This window comes from Bidens hawaiensis, unplaced genomic scaffold (genome assembly GCF_021521415.1).
Source record: "Bidens hawaiensis isolate Kalapana, Puna unplaced genomic scaffold, B.hawaiensis_p1.1 tig00006709_1, whole genome shotgun sequence".
In the NCBI taxonomy this organism is placed as follows: domain Eukaryota; kingdom Viridiplantae; phylum Streptophyta; class Magnoliopsida; order Asterales; family Asteraceae; genus Bidens; species Bidens hawaiensis.
In genome coordinates, this window is record NW_027491456.1 from 270,089 (window position 1) to 276,790 (window position 6,702).

Consider the following 6,702-nt stretch of genomic DNA (forward strand, 5'->3'; position numbering starts at 1 on the left):
TATTCACCGGCTTCTCTAGACAACATGGCATTGACTTCTTTACTAATCCCAGTAGGCTGTGCAGACCGGCCTTGACCCCGTTCAACTCTCTCGTTTCTGCATTCTTTAGCAAAGTGCCCATACTGTTGACAGTTATAGCACCTCACTTTAGACTTGTCGAATCCGGGCCTACCACCAACAAACTTTCTCCCCGTCTTATTCATGAGACTCGCCTCACTATCATGGCCATTTGCCATTGCAAATCCATCTCCTCCAGATCATCAGCATCGATCTGGTCATAATCCTCATCCAAAACAGCAGGGTCCACAATCTTCCCTTGTATGTAGTTCTCATATGAAGCAATAAAAGATGCATAGACTGCAAACTGCTCTTCAGCAGATTTGACACTCATTGGCATCTTGGAATAGTTATTGCTTGAGGCACTGGGAGAGAAACTACTGTTGGATGTTTGAGGTTTCGAAGCACTTGAACCTCTAGCAACAAAGCAAACATCACCGTTCATGTTTACTGAAACGTTTCCTTCATGAGAAGAGTTAGAACCTGACTCTCCTTTGGAGTAGTAAGCAGCAGATTCAGGCTTCGAACTTGAGCCTGAGTTAAGTTTGGCACCATACATACCAGGGTCTTGAATCTGATCTGTTGGTGTCTCTTTACGAACCATATTAAGCTCAAAGGTTCTGAGCTTGTTTACTGATGTCTCCAAATCATAATTAGGAAAGTCTCTGTCTTCCCTCATCAGAACTGTGTACATTTCCCACTTCGGTGGGAGAGCATCGAGAAGCTTTTCAACTATCTCCTCTTCTCTGTAAGCAATCGAATAGTTGTTTAGCTCTGTCATTAGATGATAATATCGAGTGATAATATCATCCAGAGATTCGTTCTTCAATCATTTGAAGACAGAGAACTGAGTCTTCAACAGTTTAATCTTCGAGGCACGAATACCCACGTTCCCTTCGAATCTATTTTCAAGAGCATCCCAAAGCTCTCGAGCCGATGTATACTTTCTGAAAGTATGAAGGATCTCCTGTGGAAGAGCCATAGTGATAGCTGCGTGAGCCTTGCTTTCGGCTTCGTACATCTTCTTCTCCTTTTCCTCCATCTTGCTGTACTTCTTTATCACATCCCGACCTTCGTATTCCATGGTCGGTGGAATATGTCCATCCTGAATGCACACCCACATCTTTGCATCCTGGTATTTAATATACTGAATAAACCGATCCTTCCATGCAACAAAGTCGGTTCCTTTTAACAGCCTTGGGGCCTTAGTGGCTGACCCCGCTTCGACTTCCATTTTCACCAATTCAGAGATGTTAATTTGCGACATCTTCTCAAAAACCCGAAAAATTCAAAAATTTGTCCAAACAGTACTAAAGGCGAAGTTAAGAATAACTTCGCTTAAGTGTTAACTTCGCTGGAAAAATTCTTAAATTCGTGTGACTCGGCGAAGTTGAGAATAACTTCGCTTATGGTAAGCGAACATATCAGGTAAGCGAAGTTGAGGATAACTTCGCTTAGGTGAACTTAGCAGGTAAGCGAAGTTGAGGATAACTTCGCTTAGGCGAACTTATGAGGCAGGCGAAGTTGTGAATAACTTCGCTTAACCTTATATCTTCGCCGAAACCCTACTTTCAGTGACGGCAACTTCGCCTGAAGAACAGTAACTTCGCCCGACGAACACTGAAAATATTCAGATCTGTTGTCGACGATTCTGCAGTTTCCGGTCGTTGTAAAGGCTTGAAAATGACTGTATATAGTGATTAGAACTCAATACGAACAAAAACTCGTCCCGTGAATAGGTCAAACGAGACGTTTTCTACACCCGCGTGAAATCCCGAACCTCACAATCGAGCCGATGGCTCTGATACCAATTGTAGGTTCCTGGACGGATCGTACACGGGATGTCGCTATCTGCGCAGGTGCGGAATCTCTGCGTAGGTAGATACGAGCGTAGAATACGTATAAAACAAACACACGAGCAATAACCGAAACACGTTATATTGATAACCCGAACACGTGACACGAGGTCACTATTACAGACTCTGACTTGTAAACACGTAACTCTCGAACTAATCAACTGAAACGAACCCTAACCAACCTCACGAACTCTCCTCAACTGTTACGGTGAACAGTATATATAAACACGACAACTTCGCCTCAGGCGAAGTTGTCCATAACTTCGCTTGTTCAACAAGTTCGCCTGAGCGAACTTGTTAACAACTTCGCTTGTTCAACAAGTTCGCCTAAGCGAACTTGTTGACAACTTCGCTCGTTACATAAACATAAATATAATCAAAAACATAATTACATTACAGACTCGATTACAAACGTTAGACTATGAACTACTGACATACATGTACCAACAATTATTGATCCGATTCTTTCGTAGGGTCAAAAAATATTGTATGTAGGTCACCATGCACAAATTTCTGATCTGATTCAGCGGTTCGACCTATACTCAGTTTTTTCTCCGGATCACTAAACATACCTCTTTGGCAATACTGGCAAATTTTTGAAAGAGTCGCGTGGTGGCGTCCGGGCATAATTATCGATCCGATTCTTTCGTAGGGTTAAAAATATTGTATGGAGGTCACCAAGACCGAATTTCTGATCCGATTTAGCGGTTCGACCCATACTCAGTTTTTTCTACGGATCAGCGAACATACCCCTTGGCAATACTTGCAAAATTTCGAACGAGCCGCGGGGTGGCGTCAGGGCGTAATTATTGATCCGATTCTTTCGTAGGGGCAAAAAAATATTGTATGTAGGTCACCATGCACGAATTTCTGATCCGATTCAGCGGTTCGACCCATACTCAGTTTTTTCTCCGGATCAGTGAACATACCCCTTTGGCAATATTGGCAAAATTTCGAACGGGCAGTGGGGTAGCGTCAGGGCATAATTATTGATCTGATTCTTTTATAGGGTCAAAAAATATTGTATGTAGGTCACAATGCACGAATTTCTGATCTGATTCAGCGGTTCGACCCATACTCAGTTTTTTGTCCGGATCACTAAACATACCTCTTTGGCAATACTGGCAAATTTTTGAACTAGTCGCGTGGTGGCATCCGGGGGTAATTATCGATCCGATTCTTTCGTAAGGTCAAAAATATTGTATGGGGTCACCAAGACCGAATTTCTGATCCGATTCAGCGGTTCGACCCATACTCAGTTTTTTCTCCGGATCAGTGAACATACCCCTTTGGCAATACTTGCAAAATTTCGAACGAGCCGCGGGGGTGGCTTCAGGGCATAATTATTGATCCGATTCTTTTGTAGGGTCAAAAAATATTGTATGTAGATCGCCATGCACGAAATCTGATCCGATTTAGCGGTTCGACCCATACTCTGTTTTTTCTCCGAATCAGTGAACATACCCCTTTGTCAATACAGGTAAAATTTCAAACGGGCCGCGGGGTGGCGTCAGGGCATAGTTATTGATCCGATTCTTTCAAAGAGGCAAAAATATTGTATGTAGGTCACCATGCACGAATTTCTGATCCGATTCAGCGGTTCGACCCATACACAGTTTTTTCTCCGGATCAGTGAACATACCCCATTGGCAATACCGACAAAATTTCGAACGGGCCGCGGGGTAGCGTCATGGCATAATTATTGATCTGATTCTTTCGTAGGGTCAAAAAATATTGTATGTAGGTCACCATGCACGAATTTCTGATCTGATTCAGCGGTTCGACCCATACTCAGTTTTTTCTCCGGATCACTAAACATACCTCTTTGGCAATACTGGCAAATTTTTGAAAGAGTCGCGTGGTGGCGTCCGGGCATAATTATCGATCCGATTCTTTCGTAGGGTTAAAAATATTGTATGGAGGTCACCAAGACCGAATTTCTGATCCGATTTAGCGGTTCGACCCATACTCAGTTTTTTCTACGGATCAGCGAACATACCCCTTTGGCAATACTTGCAAAATTTCGAACGAGCCGCGGGGTGGCGTCAGGGCATAATTATTGATCCGATTCTTTCGTAGGGGCAAAAAAATATTGTATGTAGGTCACCATGCACGAATTTCTGATCCGATTCAGCGGTTCGACCCATACTCACTTTTTTCTCCGGATCAGTGAACATACCCCTTTGGTAATATTGGCAAAATTTTGAACGGGCCGCGTGGTGGCGTCAGGGCATAATTATTGATCCTATTCTTTCGTAGGATCACACAATATTGTTCGTAGGTCACGAAGACCGAATTTCTGATCCGATTTAGCGGTTCGACCCATACACAGTTTTTTCTCCGGATCAGTGAACATACCCCATTGGCAATACCTACAAAATTTCGAACGGGCCGCGGGGTAGCGTTATGGAATAATTATTGATTCGATTCTTTCGTATGGTCAAAAAATATTGTATGTAGGTCACCATGCATAAATTTCTGATCTGATTCAGCGGTTCGACCCATACTCAGTTTTTTCTCCGGATCACTAAACATACCTCTTTGGCAATACTGGCAAATTTTTGAAAGAGTCGCGTGGTGGCGTCCGGGCATAATTATCGATCCGATTCTTTCGTAGGGTTAAAAATATTGTATGGAAGTCACCAAGACCGAAATTCTGATCCAATTCAGCGGTTCGACCCATACTCAGTTTTTTCTCCGGATCAGTGAACATACCCCTTTGGCAATACTTGCAAAATTTCGAGCGAGCCGCGGGGGTGGCGTCAGGGCATAATTATTGATCCAATTCTTTCGTAGGGGCAAAAAAATATTGTATGTAGGTCACCATGCACGAATTTCTGATCCGATTCAGCGGTTCGACCCATACTCAGTTTTTTCTCCGAATCAGTGAACATACCCCTTTGGCAATATTGGCAAAATTTTGAATGGGCCGTGTGGTGGCGTCAGGGCATAATTATTGATCCGATTCTTTCGTAGGATCACACAATATTGTTCGTTGGTCACGAAGACCTAATTTCTGATCCGATTTAGCGGTTCGACCCATACACAGTTTTTTCTCCGGATCAGTTAACATACCCATTTGGCAATACTGGCAAAATTTCGATTGGGCCGCGTGGTGGTGTAAGGGCATAATTATTGATCCAATTATTTCGTAGGGCCAAAAAATATTGTATAAAGGTCACCAAGACCGAATTTCTGATCCGATTCAGCGGCTCGACCCATACTCAGTTTTTTCTCCGGATCAGTGAACATACCTCTTTAGCAATATCGGGAAAATTTCGAACGGGCCGCGTGGTGGCGTTAGGGCATATTTATTGATCCGATTTTTTCGTAGGGTTAAAAAATATAGTATGGAGGTCACCATGCATGAACTTCTGATCCGATTTAGCGGTTCGACCCATACTCAGTTTTATTTCTGGATCAGTGAACATACCCCTTTGTCAATACTGGCAAAATTTCGAACGGCCCGCGGGTTGGCGTCAGGGCATAATTATTAATCCGATTCTTTCATAGGGGCAAAAAATATTGTATGTAGGTCACCATGCACGAATTTTTGATCCGATTCAGCGGTTCGACCCAGACTCAGTTTTTCCTCCGGATCAGTGAACATACCCCTTTGGCAATACCGAAAAAATTTCGAACGGGCCGCGGGGTAGCGTCAAGGCACAATTATTGATCCGATTCTTTCGTAGGGTTAAAAAATATTGTATGTAGGTCACAATGCACGAATTTCTGATCTGATTCAGCGGTTCGACCCGTACTGAGTTTTTTCTCCGGATCACTAAACATACCTCTTTGGCAATACTGGCAAATTTTTGAACGAGTCGCGTGGTGGCGTCTTGGCGTAATTATCGATTCGATTATTTCGTAAGGTCAAAAATATTGTATGGAGATCACCAAGACCGAATTTCTGATTCGATTCAGTGGTTCGCCGCATACTCAGTTTTTTCTCCGGATCAGTGAACATACCCCTTTGGCAATACTTGCAAAATTTCGAACGAGCCGCGGGGGTGGCGTCAGGGCATAATTATTGATCCGATTCTTTCGTAGAGTCAAAAAATATTGTATGTAAGTCACCATGCAAGAAATCTGATCCGATTCAGCGGTTCGACCCATACTCTGTTTTTTCTCCAAATCACTAAACATACCTCTTTGGCAATACTGGCATAATTATTGTTCCAATTATTTCGTAGGGTCAAAAAATATTGTATGGAGGTCACCAAGACCGAATTTCTGATCCGATTCAGCGGCTCGACCCATACTCAGTGTTTTCTCCGGATCAGTGAACATACCTCTTTGGAAATATAGGCAAAATTTCGAACGGGCCGCGTGGTGGGGTTAGGGCATATTTATTGATCCGATTCTTTCGTAGGGTCAAAAAATATTGTATGGAGGTCACCATGCATGAATTTCTAATCCGATTTAGCGGTTCGACCCATACTCAGTTTTTTCTCCGAATCAGTGAACATACCCCTTTGTCAATACTGGCCAAATTTCGAATGGCCCGCGGGGTGGCGCCAGGGCATAATTATTAATCCGATTCTATCATAGGGGCAAAAAGTATTGTATGTAGATCACCATGCACAAATTTGCAATCCGATTCAGCGGTTCGACCCATACTTAGTTTTTTCTCCGGATCAGTGAACATACCCTTTTGGCTACCGGCAAAATTTCGAACGGGCCGATTGATAGCGTCAGGGCAAAATTATTAATCCGATTCTTTCATAGGGTCAAAAAATATTGTATGGAGGTCACCAAGATCGAATTTCTGATCCGATTCAGCGGTTCG